At 45.6% G+C, this 21,072-nt stretch overlaps 1 protein-coding gene across 3 annotated transcripts in view; it reads left to right on the top strand.

Moving 5' to 3' along the window:
- The window catches only part of FRMPD4 (FERM and PDZ domain containing 4), a gene marked incomplete at both ends in the record, with an annotated part of 720,410 nt that overhangs the window by 538,581 nt on the left and 160,757 nt on the right, over positions 1 to 21,072 (top strand). The gene's annotated exons all lie outside the window — the stretch shown is intronic.

Raw genomic sequence — 21,072 nt, forward strand, 5'->3', positions numbered from 1 at the left:
TTACATTTGCTATTTGATGCCATGCTAAGCAAAGAAAAACTAGAATTTGAAGCTGTTAGCATGAATTTTACTGCTCGTTCGTATATGGCACAAGGAGAGTTTTAGATGTAAATATGGGCATTTTACTCGCATGAGGGAGGAATCACTGAAATTACACAATTGCACTTCACAGCTCATACATGTGCATGTATTTCATGCGATCCAGAGAAGTAAAATGCGGCACTAAACTAACTCAGTAGTTTTTGCTTTACGTCTGTAACTCCCCAACCCCTCCCTGCGGCTTGCTGATGAGTCAAGAAGAACTGAAAGGAAAAGGAATGGTTGGCCTTTTCTTCTTTCTTCTTCTCTCATCACTTTTGGTGGAAGCGGATGGCCAATGGGTCCGGGCTGCCTGTCACTACTTGAGCCAGTTCATCAGAGACAGGATTGAATCATATGAGCGTGTATTCCAATCCTGCGGGCAGGATCGGGGAGCATCAGGTCAGCCACAAACATCTGCTCTGCCCCCCATAGGCCAGCTGCTTCTATTGGGTAGAAGGACACAGATTACATGGGAAAGTAAGAATTACAGGCAGGGGAAGGAGGCAAACTATAATGACTACAAGTTACAGGCAGTGCGGGCTGGGGGCAGTAGGGGCAGTAGGGGGGTGTCATAGAAGGCGGGTGCCTTTGGGCACCCCCAGGACCACATTGTTTCAGCAACCAGGTTGTCCATCTGCCACACATGTCGAACTCGCGGCTTGTTTCTAAACGAGGCATGTGGCCCGCCAGCCGTGAGTTTGACATGCTGGAAGACTGCATTAAGATGTTCGCTCCCATGTCCCAGGGCGTACAACTCCCAGCCAGGTTCCAATGTGCTTTCTCTGATCGGAACAGACCCATCGCGGTGAGCAGAGTAGGATTCCCACTACTTCTCGTCATCGCTGGTCCCCACTATTTGATTTCTGCCCCTAACAGTCACACAGGTAAGAAAGGACTTGACGACGTGACAGCGTTTCTTAGAGGCTACATCTCTCCCACACGGATTCGGACTCCGTGCTCACCTCCCAGCCTCACCTCTTGCGTTTTTGTAAAGCTTTTCTCATGTGGCCCAGCAAAGGGGAGAGCTCGCCTCTAGCTCCTGACTCCCTAGGAAGGCAACCGCCATGCCCCCCAGGAGGGTTACCTGCTCTTTGCCCTCCCCCGGGCCTTCATTTGCCAGGCCAGGCCAGTAACATTTTCTGTGAGAAAATCACAGAGGAAATATTTTCAGATCTGGAGGCAGTGGGAACTCAGTGGGGATTTAGCACTGCGCAGCTCTGCCATTGAAGTATGAAAGCTGCCATTAGCAATTGGTAAACAAATGGGCATGGTTGTGTGTCGGGAACACTTTGTTTTATTTTATTTTATTTTATTTTATTTTATTTTATTTTATTTTATTTATAGATTTATTTATAGATTTATTTATGTATTTATTTATCTTAATCCTCACCCAAGGATATTTTCCCATTGATTTTTAGAAAGCATGTGAGAGAGGGAGGAGGGGGGAGAGAGAGAGGTAGAGATTGAGTGAGACAGAGAGACATCAGTGTGAGAGAGACAGAGACATCAATGTGAGAGAGACACATCCATCAGTTGCCTCTCGCACACACCCCAATCGGGGCTGGGGTCGAATCTGCAACCGAGGTACATGCCCTTGACCGGAATCAAACCTGGGACCCTTCAGTCCCAAGGCCGACGCTCTATCCACTGAGCCACACCGGCCAGGGCCCCAGTTCATTTTTGGTGATGTTCTGCTCCAGGTTGTTGTCTTGGCTTCCATGACACCAGCCTCTTCGCTGGAGGTTGCTTGTCATGTCTCCTCAGCTGGTTGTTCTTTTGAGTTCAACATTTATACTTCAGGTTCCCCCATTGCCAAGCACACATTTCTACTTAGAATCCTCAACAAAGACACAGGGTCAGCCCGCCCGCAGTGGCTCAGTGATTGAGCGTGGATCTATGAACCAGGTGGTCATGGTTCAATTCCCGGTCATGGCACATGCCCGGGTTTCAGGCTCTATCCCTAGTGTGGGGTGTGCAGGAGGCAGCCGATCAATGATTCTCTCTCATCATTGATATTTCTCTATCCCTCTCTCCCTCTCCTTTCCTCTGTGAAATCAACAAAAATATATTTTAAAAAAAGAAACAAGGTTCATGAATTTCAGTATGCTGATAGCATTTGGTTTATGACCGAATATTGCTGGCAACTCATGAGTGTTCTAATAGACGAGATAAAGGAGATCGTCAGGGGTTGGTTTGCACTGCACAGAGTATTGTCTGGCCAATAGCAGGTGATTAATAAATATTTGCTGAGTAAATATTGAGATATATTTATGCCGGAGTAGATGGATGGATGGATGGATTAATGGATGAAGAATAGACTTTTTTCTGAATCATTTTATTCAGTAAGTTGTTACTACAGATGCTGATACACAAGTCATTGAGTGAAAATGATCTCTCTTTAACTTGCTGATGAAAAATTCACTCCAAAATGCATACTGTAATGAAGCTATCTTGGCAATAATGTGATTGCCGTGTATCCCAGCAGTACGTGTCATAGAATCAGAAAGCACAGAAATTTGATGTAAGAACACTTTAGCTCTTGTCCATACAAAGAGTGTAATGGTGGGCAATCATTTGGATACCATGGGCCTCATTTTTCTCATTACAAAGTAACTAGTAGCCCTGCGCACGAATTCGTGCACCAGTAGGTCGCTGCTGCCCGCCCCCCAGTAGCTACCCTCTTCCTGCTCCCCCCCTTATAGCTTGCTGCCCTGCCCCCTCCTGTAGCTCTCCACTGCCCGCTTGTAGTTTGCTGCCCCACCCTCCTGAAGATCTTTGATCTGGTCGTTATGTGGTCAGTCGTTCCGCCTCAGGGCGTAACGGATAATTAGCATATTTCTCTCTTATTATATAGGATGTGTTTAGACTCGAAAACTCCAGTTGGCTATTTTGTGAGTTACAAGCAATGGAAAATTCTTAACCAGTTTGATTAAATTATAAAAAGAATTTCTTGCCTTTTGTACCTCAAAAGTAAGTGGTAGAACTGTGATAGCCTCGAGGAGCCTAAGGGCACATGACAAGTACACATGATATGATAGCCCAGGTGACATTCTGGAACAGATAAAGGACACTAGGTAACGACTAAGGATATTTGAATAAACTATGGACTTTAGTTACTAATCGTGTAGCCATACTGGCTCATTAATTATGACAAATAGTAACTGATGCTGATGTAAAATGTTAACAATAGGGGATAGTGGCTGACAGATGTACAGGAACTCTCCGTAGTCTTTAGAATTTGTTTCATAATTCTAAAAGTGTTCTACAATAAATTTACATGTAAAAAATGCAAAAAGGAAGCTTTAAGCCCTTACTCCCCCACAGAGAAACTGAGTCAATACATGGACCAATGTGCTTTTGTGAAAACTCTAGAGACCAATTGAGAAATGACAGCCCCCAGACCAATGTAAAAGGAAGAAGGAATTCCAGCAAAGGGGGAGGGCATCTATTCTTGCTCCTCCCCTTGGTCTGACCTGGCGTGTTGCAACCAGGAGGAAACCGCCCACCCTGAGGATTTTTCCTCAGATCAGAAACTAAGCGTGGATCATGCATCCCAAGTTCTGGCTCATCTGAGGAACCCGTGTCTGTCTGTCTGTCTTGGAATGCTGACGGAGCTGTTGATCTCATGTAGAAGCTCCTGAAAGCAGCTGCGATCACCATGGCATGTTAGAGCTATGGCTCCTTGGTCACATTCCAGGGTGGACAAGAGATTATGGGCTTCTGAAGAGTAGGAACAAGCTATTTAATGAATTGAAAATAACTAAAGCCACACAAACAAGCCTAAAGAACGCGCATCCTCAGAAAAGGTTTGAGAAGTCCTAGAATTTCGAGATGGGCTGGGCAGTAAAGGCTTTTCCTGAACAAAACCAGTCTATAAAGGCTGGGAGAACCCAGCTGGAGTGGCTCAGTGGTTGAGCATTGACCCATGAACTAGGTAGTCACAGTTCAATTACTGGTCAGGGCACATGTTTGGGTTGCAGGCTTGATCCCCAATAAGAGGCGTGCAAGAGGCAGCCAGTCAATGATCCTCTCTCACCACTGATGTTTCCATCTCTCTCCCCTTCTCCCTTCTTCTCTGAAATCAATGAAAACATATATATTTTTTAAAAGATTGGAAGGTATTTTTTAAAGTAATACACATAATAATTCAAGAAGTTCTAATAACTGCAACCAAGATATATCCCAAAAGACCCACACTGAGACACATTATAATCATACTGTCAAAAGGCAAAGGCAAAGAGAAAATCTTAAAAGCAGCCAGAGGGAAAACTCATCACAAAAAAGGGAGCTTTCATCAGATTCCGCACATTTCTCAGCAGAAGCATTGTATGCTAGCAGGAGTGGGATGATAAAGTCAAAACGCTAACAAGAAGTCGTAACCAAGAATACTGTTTCCAGAAAAACTGTACTTCAAAACCCAAGGAGCAATTTAGACTTTCTAAGATAAACCAAAGTTGAGGGATTCATGATTAGTATACGTACTCTGCAAGAAATTCTAAGAGGAATTCTTCAAGGTGAAAGCAATAGATGCTAGATTAACACAAAGCCAAATGAATTACCCAGTTCTCCAGTGCAGATGAATACATGGACAAATATAGAAACCTATATTAATAGTGATATTGGTGCCTAAATTCCTTCCGATTCCTACAGGCCGTGCTATTGCAATGATTTTCACTTTCTCTCAAAACTGTTTTCTTTTTTATCTTCTTCCGCTCTCCTCCCCTCCCCCCGCCTCGCTCTGGCCAGGATCACCCTCTGAGCCTGAAGATCTTTAAACCCACATTTTGAATAATGACTCCAATCATTTACATAATGGAACTCCGACCAACGGCTGGAAAATAAAGCCTTTAAGAAATAGATCATTCTGCCCTAGCCAGTTGGCTCGGTGGATAGAGCGTTGGCCCTTGGACTGAAGGGCCCCGGGTTGGATTCCGGTCAAGGGCACGTACTTAGGTTGCAGGCTCAATCCCAGGCCCTGGCTGGGGCTTGTGTGGGAGGCAGCCAGTGAATGTCTCTCTCTCACATCAATCTTTCTCTCTTCCTCTCTGGCTCTCCCCTTTCCTTCCGTTCTCTTTAAAGATCAATGGGAAAATACCCTCGGGCGAGGATTAACACTCTTTTAGTTTAGATTACCCATGTTCTTTCCCACACTTGATTGTTGTATCCCATATGGTTGCATTTGTAGGGAAATTACCTCCAAATTATGTTATGTAATATTTTATTCCTGTGGAATAAAAGCTAAGGTGCAGGCAAGTCTGGTGTTTGAGTGTCAGCTCTGGATCTAGGCTGCCTGGAGTTGAATCTTTTGTATCTCTTCCCAGCTAAATGATGGTGGGCATGATGCTTACCCTTTGTGTAGCTTGCCCCCCTCATTTATAAAATGGGCAGAATAGTAGCACCTACTCTGTTGAATTGTAAGAGCATGAAATGACTTGTGCACGTGAATTGCTAAGAACAGAAAGTTTCATTCGCATTATAGCACATATCAGTACTTCATTCCTTGTCATGATTTAATACCACTCAATTGCATGGATATATGACATTTCATGTATCTGTTCATCAGATGATGGTGTTACAGAAAACCGAAGAAGAACCAAGCAATACTTAGAGAGATGGAGTTACATTTATTACGTGCGGATCCAGAGGAAAATGTCTCTCAAATTCTGGGCCCCAACATGCAGGAATTCTCCCTATTTATATGTTTTTACCTTCTTTGTCTCCCAAATATGGGGTGTTTCCGGCCCCTTTTGCAAGTTCTTAAAGAGCCCTATGTGCTGGGGCCTTGAGACCTCAACCAGAGGCCTGGCCTGGCGCCAGCACTGATAACCTTGTCTGGGGAAGGTTTAATGGCCTCTCTGAAGTGGGAGGAGTCTTAGCAAGCAAGCATTTACAGAAGCCAAATAGCAGGGTTAAAATTTCAAACAGCAGTTTTCATACAAGATGGATGTTTCAATGGGCGTTTAAGTTGTTTCCACAGCTTGAACTTTTATGCAAAAATCTTTGCCTGTGAGCAAATGATTATATTCCTCTTGGGTAGACACTTAGGGGTGGAATTGTTGAATCATATTGTTTCACTCTTAAAGAAACTGACAACTGTTTCCCGTTTTGCATTCCCGCCAGCAATGTATGAATGTGCCAATTTCTCCACATTGTCACCAACACTTGTGATTACGTGTCTTTTGATTCGAGCCATCCTAGTGGGTCTGAAGTGCTCTCTCACTGTGCTTTTGATTTGAATTTCCCTGATGGCAAATGATATTGGCGTTCGTTCCTTATGCTTCTTGACCATCTGTATGTCTTCTCTGGCTAAATAGCTATTCAAATGCTTTGCCCATTTTTCAACGGGGTCATTTATCTTCTTATTCATAAGTGGGAAGAGTCCTTTTTATATTCTGGCTGAAACATCTCCTTCGATTTCCTGAAATATGCGGTGGTGCATTTTGTCCCCAGCCTGAGAGTCCTCAGGGGAGGGCGTTTACAGCTGGCGGCCCTTAAAGTGCCTCCTCACAGAAGCAGCATGATGAGCCGTTCCCAGGGGCACGTGGCCCTCTGCGGGGGCCCCCTGCTGGGGTGGCTTCCTGGGTGTGGGGTGTGAGGATTCATCAAAGCGCACTTTCTGTCAGTCTCCCAACAGCTAGAGCTAGGTGTGCAGCAAGGCCTGGGTCCGACTGCTGTCATCTGACCTGAATTTTCATTTCAAGTTCCTTCCATCCTCACGTTTGCTCCTGAAATCCAGAGCAGCCAGAGTCTATAATGAGATCCTTCTTTGCTGTAGTCTTCTTTTTTGAAAAAAAAAAAATATTTTTATTGATCTCAGAGAGGAAGGGAGAGGGAGAGAGAGAGAAACATCAATGATGAGAGAGAATCATGGATCTGCTGCCTCCTGCATGCCCCCTACTGGGGATCGAGCCTGCAACCTAGGCATATGCCCTTGATTGGAATCAAACCCGGGACCCTTCAGTCCGCAGGCCGATGCTCTATCCACTGAGCCAAACCAGCTAGGGCGCACCTCTGTTTTTAAGAGAATTAACTGATGGGTACAACAGGAAGGTTTTCAATTTCTAGAAGGAAGTTGTCGTGGGAGAAAACAGTCTGATTTTCCACTAAGCCAAAAAGATTTCTTATGCTTTAAGAAATGATGTTGTCACCCGACGGTGTTGCTCAGTGGTTGAGCATTGACCTATGAAGCAGGAGGTCCGGGTTTGATTTCTGGTGGGGCACCCGTTTGCAGGCTCGATCCCCAGTAGGAGTCAGCCCATCCATGATTCTCTCTCATCACTGATGTTTCTCTCTCTCTCTCCCTCTTCCTTCCTCCCTGAAATCAATAAAAAATGCATTTTACAAAATGTTGTTGTCTTGTACATCAGCCTGTCGATCACCCAGGAATCACTCGCAGATGGCACTTAGTAAATTGTGCGTCTTTCACAACACGCTTGACTGTATGTAACATGCTGCCTCTGAGAGTCCTCAGAGTGGCAATCCTAGAATTCGAAAGCAAAAAAATAAGGAAGAAATTGTTTTCTTCTTATCTACAGTCTGCCTCCATCTGCAACCCCCGGTCACCATCAGGGGTTATCGGGTGTCCAAGATCAAATTTCAGAAAGCTGGGGGGGGGGGGGGGGGGGGGACTAGTCCCGCGGTCCTTGAAAATAATGGTCTTAGCTCATCCTTTTCTCTCTTAAACTGTGAACGCATAATCAGTGCATCTCTTGAGGGATAAATATTGGTTGAGTAACTACGAAGGTCCCCCGTACCTCATGGTGCTTAATTAAAGCTGCTACTGGCTTTCCCCTTGCTGGAAAATGACATGCTAGAGGCATCTTTCTGGCTAAGTCTGCCCCTGGAGAACTCGGTGAAGGTGTTCCCACTTCTGTTGCCTGGTATTTAGCCTCATTTCTTCCTCCGTTAATTTGCATTTCTGTTTATTTTATTGGCCCTGCTTCTGTTGCTGTAAATGATCCTTGCTAATCCTTCGGGCTCAGGGCTGGCGATATTAATTGGCTCTTACCCAACATCAGAGATCCGAGTTAAAGGGGGTTTGTTAGTGTGTTACTTTGTTTTTGTTTCTGATCTCCCTTCTTCATGAAGCCCAAGAAAATCACCTTGGCCTTGGAATCTGGGGGTGTGTTTTTCTATTGTTGGTCAGCTGGTTGATTTTGCGTTGCATTTCTGAGACCTCCTCCACTCCAGAGAAAAATCCTTCTCCCATTTTAACCATCCCCTGTTTGGCAATCAGATATAGACCAGAGACTAATTTGCATTGAGTCAATGTACTTGAAATACCCATGCAAAGGTTAGTCTCTAACTCCCTGGAACTCACCCACCAGGAGGCATGCGATATATTCATTTATTCTGCCATGATTGGGATTTTTCCTGAGGTATTAGATGACCCTTCTCGAATTTTCGTTCCGGTGGTATTTTAAAAAATAAGAAATCTCTTTAGATTAGTAGGGAAATGGAATGTTTTCTTATGTTATCATTTCTAGTGTTTTAAAACCTTTATGTTGTTACCCATCAACCTATCAGGCAATGGGAATTTATTGGGAAATTGCCATATGCCAAATGGTGTGTTAGGTGCCTTGAGAAATAGATAAAACTGCAAAATGCGGATGTTGTTTCTTTCTTTTTTTAAAAAAAAATTATTGATTTTTACAGAGAGGAAGAAAGAGAGATAGAGAGAAACATCGATGAGAGAGAAACATCGATCAGCTGCCTCTTGCACACCCTCTACTGGGGATGTGCCAGCAACCAAGGTACATGCCCTTGACCGGAATCGAACCTGGGACCTTACAGTCCGCAGGCTGACGCTCTATCCACTGAGCCAAACCGGTTTTGGCCGGATGTTGTTTCAAGGAGCCTTTTTCCCCCCTTTAATTTAGTGGGTGACATTGGTCAACATGATCATATAGGTTCCAGGTGTGCGTGTCTATGTTACAAGATCTGTATATTGCACGTGTGCCCACCCCCCAGAGTCAAATCTTCTGTCATTCAGGGAGCTTCATTTCGTTCATCTGTTCGTTTATTTCATCATTCAACTAATGCTTACTGAACACCCAGTGTGTGCCAGACACAAAAACTGGTTGAGGCAAAATAAACAGGACAAGTATACCTCAGGGAAGTCCCGTTGGAGATCAGAGACAGGACAAAACCTCTCAGAGGTAGGAGCTGGCACAGCCAGATTCCTGTCTCCCTCACAGGAGTCAGTCTTCTGGAGGCTTCTTTCACCTCTAATGTGATGGCAAAGCCTCCCTGACCTCACCCAGCCAGCACTGGGCTCCTCACATTGGAAGCACTTGTCAGAGTGAGAAGAAAGATGGCCGCATTGCTAAATGGAAGACTCCTCTTTGAAGGATCCTAGCCTTTGTGGCAAGGGAGCATCCTTGACAGCATAGATGTGCTGTGTATAAAAATGTAGCACCAGAAGTCCTGAAATAAATCTCACTTTCCAAAGACTTTTTCACATTTAACCCAGCATCCAGGATCATACATAACTATTCCTTAGTCATTCTTATTTAGCAGCCCACCAGATGGGTTCTCTCATTGTATTCCTCATCTACTGCTGCAATAGCAAACTACCCCACAACTTTGTGGCTAAAACAGCGCATAGCTGTTATGTCACAGTTTCTATGGCTCAGCCATTTGGGCAGGAGTAAGGTGGGTTCCCTGCCCCAGAGTCTCTCACAAGGTTGCAATGGAAGGGTTGGCAGGGTCCGGGGCCTCATTGGGAAGCTAGACTGGGGAAGGATTCCTGTCCCCCACATTTGAGGGACTGAGGGTCTCCGTGTTGGTCTGAGGCTGTTTTCAGTTCCTTGCCATGTAGGCCTCCCTGAAGTGAGCAGAGCTGCTCATGTCATCAAAACATACAACCCAAGCCTGGCCGGCCTGGCTCAGTGGCTGAGCTTCGACCTATGAACCAGGAGGTCACGGTTTGATTCCCGGTCAGGGCACATGCCCGGGTTGTGGGCTGGATCCCTATGGTGCGCTGTGCAGGAGGCAGCCGATCCATGATTCTCTCTCATCATTGATGTTTCTCTCTCTCTCCCTCTCTCACTTCCTCTCTGAAATCAATACAAATGTATTTTAAAAACATAAAAACATGCAACCCATGAAGGCCACAGAGACAATCTGCTAGCAAGATGGAAAGCATAATGTTACAGCCTAATAGAAAAGCAATATCTTCTCACCGTTAACATGGTCAATTAGGGAGCAGCAGGTTGCTCAAAGGGAGAAGATTGCACAAGGCAGTGAAATACGAGGAGGTGGGGATCATTGGGGGCCATCTTAGAAGCTGGATGGATAAATATTTTGTTCAGCAAACATTTATCACTCATCCAGCAGGTTTTCCCTAGGGTGCGACTGTGATCATAAGTGTCCCTTGTCCTTCAGGGCCTCACAGTCAGCTTGGGGACACGAGCATGTCAACCTCGAACTCGATTTTTCAAAAATATATTTGTATTGATTTTAGAGAGGAAAGGAGAGGGAGAGAGAACATCAATGATGAGAGAGAATCATTGATCGGCTGCCTCCTGCACACCCCCTACTAGGGATCGGGCCCTCAATCCAGACATGTGCCCTTGACCAGAATTGAACCCAGATCCTTCAGTCCGCAGGCCGATGCTCTAGCCACTGAGCAAAACTGGCTAAGGCTGGAACTCGCATTTAACATGGCCAATCTTATATTAGAGTCAGATCCAAAATCCAGTGAGAATATGGAAAAGAGGGATGTCTTTGTTCATGGTGGAACCCTCAATGGAAATGTCATTTGCTCTCACAGTTGAAAATGAATATAATGTCACTTCTACTGTGGAACTTTCTCTGATGCTCCTGCTTTTCCCCAATGAGATTCCCAGAAGAGGTGACATTTGAGATGGCTCTTAACAAACGAAGTGAGTAGGAATGGCTTTGGAAGTATAAAACACAGCATAATGAGAGGGACAGAGACATGGCACAGTGTGACACACTCCAGGAGCAATGGAACTACAATATCGCTAGAATGTTGGGGGTGTCATCAGGGATGGAGGATTGTTACAGCAAGAAATGAGTCTAGAAAGGTGAATAGGAGTCATATTAGGAAAAGAAGCTTGAATACTATACTATGGAGCTCGGGCTTGACTATACACTGAGTGGCCAGATTATGATGATCTCTGAACGCATAATAATCTGGTCACTCAGTGTATATTCTATATAATAAAAGGCTAATATGCAAACTGTCCCCTCGACCAGGAGTTCGACCAGCAGGCAGGCCGGCCAACCACCCATGTCCCCTCCCCCTGGCCAGGCTGGTCAGACCCCACCCATGCACGAATTCATGCACCGGGCCTCTAACATATATATATTGAGTGGCCAGATTATTATGTGTTCAGAGATCATAATAATCTGGCCACTCAGTGTATAAGAAGCAGAGGGCCCCCGAAGGTTTCTAATTAATAGAATAATGTAGTGAAAGGAACTGTCGAAGCAGGATAGAGCATTTACTGGAGATACCTGATAGGAGGCAGAGATAATGTTGCAGGGAGTGTTGATAATGACGTAAAATAAGCTATAGGACCAAGAAGGCCATGGAGATGGAATGTTCAAACTCAGCAGATGTTTTAGGACTAGAATTGACAGGATTATCAGATTCATGCATGGATTTAGAGGCTATTGTGCTGAGTGAAATAAGGCAGACAGAGAAAGACAAATGCCATGTGATTTCACTTATACGTGGAATCTAAACAAGATGAACAAATAAAACAGAAACAAACCCATAGATATAGAGTTCAAACTGATGGTTGGCAGATGGATGGGGACTGGGTGAAAACGATAAAGGGCTTAAGAAGTACAAATGGGAAGTTACAAAATAGTCATGGGTATGTAAGGTGCAGCATAGGGATATAGTCAATAATCCTATATAATAAAACCCTAATATGCAAATCAACTGAACGGCAGAACGACCGGTCGCTATGACGTGCACTGACCACCAGGGGGGCAGCTCCTGCGTTGAGCATCTGCCCCCCTGGTGGTCAGTGCGCTCCCACTGCTCAGCCAGAAGCTGGGCTCATGGTTGGCGAGCACAGTGGCGGTGGCAGGAGCCTCTCTTGACTCCACTGCAGGCAGGCGGTAAGAAGCAAGGGGTCCCAGACTGCAAGAGCCCTGGACTGCGAGAGGAATGTCTGACTGCCAGCTTAGGCCCGATCAGGCAGACATCACCCGAGGGGTCCCAGACTGCGAGAGGGTGCAGGCCAGGCTGAGGGACCGCCCCCCAAGTGCACGAATTTCGTGCACCAGGCCTCTAGTATTGTAATAATTATGTATGGGGCCAGGTTGGTACTAGATTTATTGGGACGATCACTTTGTAAATTGTGTGCCTAACCACTATTCTGTACGCCTGAAACTAATATAATATTGAATGTCAACTGTAATTGTAAAATAAAAAATTTAAAGAATAAAAAAAGAGTTATGTGAAATGAAGGCAGCATATGGAAGAGCTAAGGATTTCTCTGGAAATTTTATACCAAAACAAGAATAGCGTCTCAAAAGAGGGAGCATATCTTATTTGACTTGCAGATGGCATGGAGTAACCTCAATATTTTAATGATACCTGGTACTTGCTGGGTGGTACTCAATGGCCAGACAGGTGAGTGGAAGGCTGATGGATGGATGGGTACATGGGTGGATGACTGTACGGATAGTGATGTTAAACGTTCAAGAAAATACAGGAGAGAAATCAGTGTTGGGGATGGAGAGAATGGGTAGGAGGAGGCAATAGAACCCTGGAAACTGTTAAGAGAGCAAGTAGAAAATTAACCCAGGTTTCGTCTGGGTAATCCATGGCGTTGATAGTTTTCATCAGCAATGTATTATTCCTTCTGCTTCAGCACGTTTTAAGAAAGAGTAGTTTCTTTAGAGAACAGAACTCTGTGCAAATCATATCACCATGTTGGAAACTATCGCATTTCTTCCTCAGCACTTTATACTAAAACAATATGCAAAGCACTATGGGACTGGCCACTGCCGCTGTTTAGCAGCTCTTCCATTTCAGTAAGGGACATGGGAATACTGAAAATATTTTCCAAAAACTCAATCAAAAGTTCCTTCCTTCCATACCCTACCCCAAGCTCGCCTTTAACTTCCCATCAATAGTATGATCATGCCTCTCAGCAATTCTCATGTGTCTTGGACGTCAGATTTCCCGAATCAGTGCTTCTCCAGCTGGAAAGTGTACCACCTGGAAATCCAGTGAAAGTGCGGGTTCTGCTTTTGAAGTCCGGGGTGGGGCCCGCGAGTTTCTCTTTCTAACAACTTCCAGGCAGTTCTGCTGCTGCTGCTGCTCCGTGGTCCGCGCTGTGAATGGCAAGGCCGTGAAGGTATTCAATGTTGGTGACTTGGCTATCATCACTGTTGTTGTTGACACAGTGAGGTTGTCAGCTGCCTGTCAATCCAACATTTCATTTACCTTCTGTTCTTGGGCACAACCTCCCTGGGCGATTCTTTATTATCTCTCCCTTCCCTGCTGCCTCCAGCTCCTCTGACTTCATAATAATATTGAGGGTAGCCCCCGTGTGCCGTCTTCTTCCTCCTGCTGATCTCTAATGAAGCTATCAACGCTGGCCTCATCCCTCCCCCTGCGTTCCCCACCATCTCGCAGCTTAATGTTTTGTTTACGGACCTTTGATGTAGTCATTAGTCTCTTGTTCCTTGAAGTCTTTGAGCATCCACAAACAATCAAGGTTCAGTGGTCAGCCATGAAGTCCAGTTTTGGAGTATGAATTTGGGATCCGATCATTTTTGCAGTGTGGGGAAGGTCAGCATTGTGTGCAAACAAACAAATGAGGAAAGCAGCCGGCCTGGGTCACGGGGGAATGTTGGCTTAGCTTGAAACAAGGCAGCTGGAGCGGAACCCTTCTACTAAATAATTGCATGACCTTGATCTAAGCGCTTAGCCTACCTGAGCCAGTGTTCTGTCAGCTGTAAAATAGTACATTACATTTAAATGATCGCTATGGTCTATTAAAATCAATTATGCAGAGGCGGGTCTAGCCTTATGTCTTCATTATGTGTCTGAACTAGAAAAGAGGTTCCTAACCCGAGGTTCATGGATCTCCAAGAACTCTGGCTAGAATTCAGAGTCTGTGAACCTTCATTGGATGGATGGTGTGGCATTCCATTCCTGCTTTCACTCATTCCTCACTGGCGGTGAACATTTTCTTCAATCAGGAATATAAACAACGGACTGGTGTAGTATTTGCAGTGCCTGGTCACCAATAGAAACCACAAAGATAGTTTGTTTATGTCACATTATTATTTTTGTACATATCATTTCTCTTTTAAAAAAATATTTTTTATTGATTTCAGAGAGAAAGGGAGAAGGAGAGAGATAGAAACATCAATGATGAGAGAGAATCATGGATCGGCTGCCTCCTGCACGCCCCACACTGGGGATCGAACCCACAACCTGGGCATGTGCCCTGATCGGGAATCAAACTGTGACCTCCTGGTTCATAGTTCGACACTCAACCACTGAGCCATGCCGGTCAGGGCATATCAAAATATCCTGATGCTCACCACTAGTGCCAAGTGTTGGTGCTTCTTAGACCCTCAACTGCATCTTCTCATTGAACATGCAATCAAGAAGCACATCTATTACTGTAGGCCTGTGCTTGTCAGTAGGGAAAGATTTCACCCCAGGGACCATTCGACAGGGTATTTTTTAAATTCCTAATATGCACATAAATTTATTTACATTTCAACTAAAAATGAAAAAACTAGACCAGTCGCTCCATGATATACTTCATCTGGGAGTTACAATTATCATCTTAATGGGCCCAATTTTCTTTACTCTTCCTGGCCATACAACAGCAAATCTGCGCCAATGCCTTAACCAAGAGCTAGTCATTCGGTGGTTTTGAGTCTCTCGTTTATTTCTGTTCTCAATTCTTGAGCTTCGTAGGCTTGAGAGATGCCCGGGCCCTCTCAGGAAGGCGAATGTGGTGTCAGGTACTGAGATGCCTTTTGAGCAACGGTCACAGCTGGGTGTTGAAACTGGCATAGACATCCAACTGGTTGTTCCCATCCCAGCTGCCGTTTCATCGGATGAAATCGGGATGTTGCCATGCCATCATGTCGGAGATTTTGTATAACCAGCAATTTCAGCCAGGGACTCAGCAGATCCTTCTCAGGAACCTTCTAATGGGGTGTCCTAACCCTATAGGCCCAGCTGCTGTTGGTGAGCCTACAGCTTTATAGGAGTGTGGGCATGTACCCCAGCTTCCCGGAGTTGAAATATATAGACACTGAGTGGCCAGATTATTATGATCTCTGAACGCATAATAATCTGGCCACTCAGTGTATATCCTATAGAATAAAAGGCTAATATGCAAATTGTCCCCTCGACCAGGAGTTCGACCAGCAGGCAGGCCGGCCAACCACCCATGTCCCCTCCCCCTGGCCAGGCTGGCCAGACCCCACCCATGCACGAATTCATGCACCGGGCCTCTAATATATATCTCTATATATATACTGAGTGGCCAGATTATTATGCGTTCAGAGATCATAATAATCTGGCCACTCAGTGTGTATCCTATATAATAAAAGGCTAATATGCAAATTGTCCCCTCGACCAGGAGTTTGACCAGCAGGCAGGCCGGCCAACCGCCCATGTCCCCCCCTCCCCTGGCCAGGCTGGCCCCCACCCATGCCCGAATTCATACATTCAGAGATCATAATAATCTGACCACTCAGTGTGTGTGTGTGTGTGTGTGTGTGTGTGTGTGTGTGTGTGTGTATATATATATATAAAACCTAATTTTTCTTTGCCTCCCAAAACACTGCAAATTGCACCCATATTAATCACGGGATTGGATTTTGCAGTTTTGCTTCTATATTAATATAAATGTCCTTTCTGTGTAAATTTAAGATTCTCGAACGTGGCAAAAATATTGCTTCTTTTATATTCTCAGGACCCCCCATGTCCTAGGATAGTTCAATCTGATGCTGCAAGTTCTTTAGCTGGCTGTCTAGCCTGTCACCACAACTTGTAAGGCTCCTTAATAGCACCCCGAATCACAGAATTTTGTTGATTCTAGATATGTCCTCCTTGGCTCCTCCAAACTCAGCCCTTCCCCCCGGATCAGCTACAGGGTAAGCGCTCTTCTCATTCAGGCCTTCTGTCATCAGGGTCAAAGTGTAAGGGACATCCGACGTCTCTCCGGATGATGTGTGCCCTCGGGCAGTCCCAGTGAACAACATACGCAAAAGGGTAACCCACAAGATTTCCAAAATTCCCTCCAATGGGCTTAACTCCCTGGGGAACTGTGTGGCTTGGCTTGCCAGATGGGGAGATGGGCTCTGTGTGCTACTTTCAGGAGCCCACACGACTGTGGCCTAAGCCACAGCCCCCCACAATGCAGATTCATTTGGGAAGAGCAATGGAATGGCGTTTAATGGTGAACTACAAGGTGACGGGCAGGGAGGAGGGGAAGATGGCATGGAGTAATCTTCCTTGCACTTCAGCCCATGCGCCAGCCCTTCATCAAAGCATGCCTTCCACTTGAGGGCTCCATAGCTTAAGGGAGATTTGCAAAACAGGCACATCTTGAAAGCAGGAATGAAAACTCCTTAATTATCAGTTAGCTGCATGACTTAATTGTGCAATAGTTAGGTGTTCTGTTTAAAACCACTGCAAGTAACAGCTGGAGGGTGGAGGGAGGGTGAGAAAGGTAACTAGAGAAAGGCATCATTTAAAAAAATTATAAATAAAATTTATTGATTTCAGAGAGGGAGGAAGCAGGAGAGAGATAGAAACATCAGTGATGAGAGAATCATTGATTGGCTGCCTCCTGCACGCCCCACACTGGGGATTGAGCCCGCAATCCGGGCATGTGCCCTGATTGGGAATCTAACCGTGACCTCCCGGTTCATAGGTCCATGCTCAACCATGAGCCACACTGGCCAAGCGAGAAAGGTGCCATTTAAAACCATCACTTTGAGCTGCAGTTCCAGTTTGTCTATGAGCGAGTTGTTCAAATTGTGGAATATCATTTTCTAATGAATTTTAGTTGTATGGGAGCCATCACTTGGTGAGCTGTATTGTATTCTAAATTGTGAGAGTTTTATTTCTTGCCAACAGCCTTTATTCCTGTTCTCTTTCTAGGCCACAGGCAGTTCTATTGCTGTCTGTGCTCATGACCAGAATGTTTTCCAATTGCTAATTTGTAAGCCAGAAATTGGAACGCGGAATGTACTTTTTCCATAGATACCATGTTAAAAATGGCAGCAAAATTCCAGGCTATCCCACAAAAGATACTTCGTTAACGTATAATTTAGCGATAGCTGGGAATATGGAGAGTTTGTTCCATATATTTCCCATGTGGCAATCAATTATGATTCCTTCATTTCAATTCTGTTGCCCCAGAGGCACACATGGCAGATGGGCCCACCCAGGAGACACTGTGGAGCCAGATCCAGCTGAGCCCTTTCCCGCACTGACCGCACTCTCTGCCACCACCCCTGAATCACGTGATTGTGGTGGGTGCAATGCACATATGACAACCAGAGCAGTAATAGCCCAGCCGGCATGGCTCAGAATCAACCTGTGAACCGGGAGGTCACGGTTTGATTCCCAGTCAAGGCACATGCCTGGGTTGCACGCTCCATGCCCACTAGGGGTTGTGCAAGAGGCAGCCAAGCAATGATTCATCACTGATGTTTCTCTCTCTCTCTCTCTCTCTCTCTCTCTCTCTCTTCCCCCCTTCCTCTCTAAAATCAACAAAAAATATATCTATTTTAAAAAGAGGAATAATAGCCCTGACTGGTTTGGCTCAGTGGATCTGAGGGTCCCAGGTTCGATTCCAGTCAAGGGCATGTACCTTGGTTGCGGGCACATCCCCAGTAGGGGGTGTGTAAGAGGCAGCTGATCAATGTTTCTCTCTCATTGATGTTTCTAACTCTCTATCCCTCTCCCTTCCTCTCTGTAAAAAATCAATAAAATATATTTTTAAAAAAAGAGGAATAATAAAAAAGGTGAATGTTTATTAAAGGGTCCTTATGTGTTCTTCAGTGATTAAGTCACCCTTGCCACAACGCTGCCACGTGGTGCTACCTCCCATTTTACAGTTGAGGAACTGGGCATGAAGATGTTAAGTGGCTTGCCCAACCAAGGTCATACAGCTGGCAAGTGGCAGAACCAAACCTAACCCAACCTGTGCCGTAGCTGGTGTGGCTCAGTCTGTTGGGTGTGGCCTGTGCACGGAAGGGTTGCGATTCGATTTCTGGTTAGGGCACATGCGGGCTCAATGCTGGGTAGGGGGCATGCAAGAGGCAGCTGATTGATGTGTGTGTGTGTTTTTTTTTTCGCTTTCCCTCTCCCTTTCTCTATCTCTCAAAAAAATAAAATAAAAAATCAACACACCCAAGTAGTTTGATTCCAGAAGCCATACTCTTAGCCACCGGAGTGCAGGAGACACCTAACTGCAGCCCCACCTCCTGTTACTATAAGGTGTGCAAACTAAGACTGCTTTTACCGTTTCGAAGGGTTTGGAGGGAATGAAGAATAATATTTTTTGCCTGGCTGGTATAGCTCAGTGGTTGAGCATCAACCCAGGAATCAAGAGGTCACAGTTTGATTCCTGGTCAGGGCACATGCCTGCTCGATCCCCAAGAGGGGACGTGCAGTAGGCAGCCCATCAATGATGTTTCTCTCGCATCATTGACCTTTCTATCTCTCTCTCCCTCTCCCTTCCTCTGTTTCTAAAAATCAAATAAAACATATTTGTGACATGTGAAAATGATATGAAATTTAAATTCCAGTGTCCATAAAGAAACACAGAAGCATGGAACAGGCTGGAGAATTTCAGAGGGATAGTGGGGAGAGTGGGTAGGTCGGGAAAGATTAACGGGAAACTCATACTATGCATAGTCAGTCCCTGGACACAGACAATAGTGTGGTGAAGGCCTGGAAGGGGGCGGATGCAGAGTGGAGGGTTCAATTGCAAAAAAAAGAAAAAAAAAAGAAAGGGGACATCTGTAATACTATCTATATATATAAAAGGCTAATATGTAAAGTGTCCCCTTGAGAGTTCAACCGGGAAACCAGGGCTTCTACCGCTTGCTATGGCACACGCTGACTACCAGGTGGTGGTGCGAAATGAAGTAAGGCCCTGGCTGGCAGCTGGCAGCTGGGGAAGGAAGGCCCTGGTCGGCAGCCAGAAGGCCCCGATCGGCCCTGTTCACCGGCCCGGCTTAGGGACCTACCCATTCATGAATTTCGTGCACTGGGCCTCTAGTCAACAATAGAGATAAGTTTAAAACATAGTCTTATTGGAAAACAGCCACACCTATTCCTGTACATATTATCTATAGCTGCTTTGGGGTCGAAATTGCAGAGGCGATTTGACCCTGTGGCTTCCAAAGCTTAAACCACTATCTAGCCCTTTCCGGAAATATGCCAATATCTGCTCTAGTGCATGAAAAGCTGTCAGGCCCAGTGTCCATCTTTCTGTAAATCCTCAATAAATGTTGGCATTTGGAAAAACAAATTCGTCTCCCTCTCAGTGCTGGAGTTGATGCTGTAACTCCAGGGTTTCCGCTGCAAAGTCAAGGTTCTTGCATTCAGAAGATCCCCCCCCCACCCCCGCCCAGACAGCCCAGTCCCCAGTTTCAGGACCCCTGTGGCATCCCCTGCTTTCAAGACCCCCACCCCCACTGCCTCAAGGTCAGGGTTCGATGAAAGGTTTTGTACTGGAGGTTTTGCTTGTATATGTGGAAGCCAGAGTGACAGCAGTTCCCATGACATTGACTAGTGAGGCCCCCAGGCAGACCAGCAGCATCTTCTGGAGGGTTAGGAGGTGGGGAGAGCAGAATGACTGAATCCAGCTGCCTCGAATGGGCTGAAGGTATCAACAGCAAGGGGTACTTGGGAACCTTAACATTCTTAACCAGTGTCCTCCCAGCCTTTAGGACTGGATCTCTAGAATCGAGGATCTTAACATCCAGCAGAAGTGGTATGAACAAGTGAGAGGCTCTGGCACATGTGTGCTTGGAGATGATACAAAAATACGCAGAGGAGCATTTCCATAGCAAAAACCTGGTCATATCCTAAATGTTGATAGGCAGGAGAATAAATAAATTTTGCTTATTCCATTGCCTTCTTCCAATGTTTACTCAACTGATACATTATCAAAGAGACCTACCCTGTCACACACATACACATACACGGAAGGGGGCCAGCTGAAGGTGAAATACATGGCTCCTGTGGCCAGTGTGGAACAAGGCTCGCTCACAGTTGTCCCAACTGAGGGGCAGGTGTCCAGTGCAGGGTTTTCTTACTGATGGAAGGAAGAGTCCTAGGAAGCACTGACACGTTGGCACCTCTTTGTGCTGCTGTCAAGCTGAGGTGCCCCTGTTGCCGGAATAAACACCCTTAGGCAGAAAATCCTAGGCTTGTAGAGTGAAGGTCAGAGACCTGGGGTGGATTGTCAACTGCTATTGCTACCTTCCAGCTGGAGGTGATGGTGACATCACCCTTGACCTCTGCTCTTCTGAGATGGAGAACTTGCCCAAGTCCCCTAAGACACTGCTCTAGACAGAGATGAATAGACTCCCTAAGCCCCAAGCCTCTACACTCAGGCATGTTCACTGAAATTTAGTAAAATAGCCCCGGCCAGTGTTGTTCAGTTGGTTGGGCATCGTCCCATGTAACAAAGGGTTGCAGGTTCGATTCCCGGTCTGGTCAATGCCTGGGTTGCATGATCCCCAGTAGGGGTCATGCAAGAGGGAGCTGATCAATGTTTCACTGCCGCATCTCTCCTTCTTCCTTCCTCTTTCTCTCTAAAAATCAATAAAAATATTTTGTAAAAAAAATAGCATAATATGCCTGACTGGCGTGGCTCAGTGCTTGAGCATCGACCTATGAACCAGGAGGTCATGGTTGGATTCCCGTTCAGGACACATGCCCGGGTTTCAGGCTCAATCCCAGTGGGGTGTGCAGGAGGCAGCCAATCAATGAATCTCTCT

The sequence above is a fragment of the Cnephaeus nilssonii genome (assembly GCF_951640355.1).
Source record: "Cnephaeus nilssonii genome assembly, chromosome: X".
Classification (NCBI taxonomy): domain Eukaryota; kingdom Metazoa; phylum Chordata; class Mammalia; order Chiroptera; family Vespertilionidae; genus Cnephaeus; species Cnephaeus nilssonii.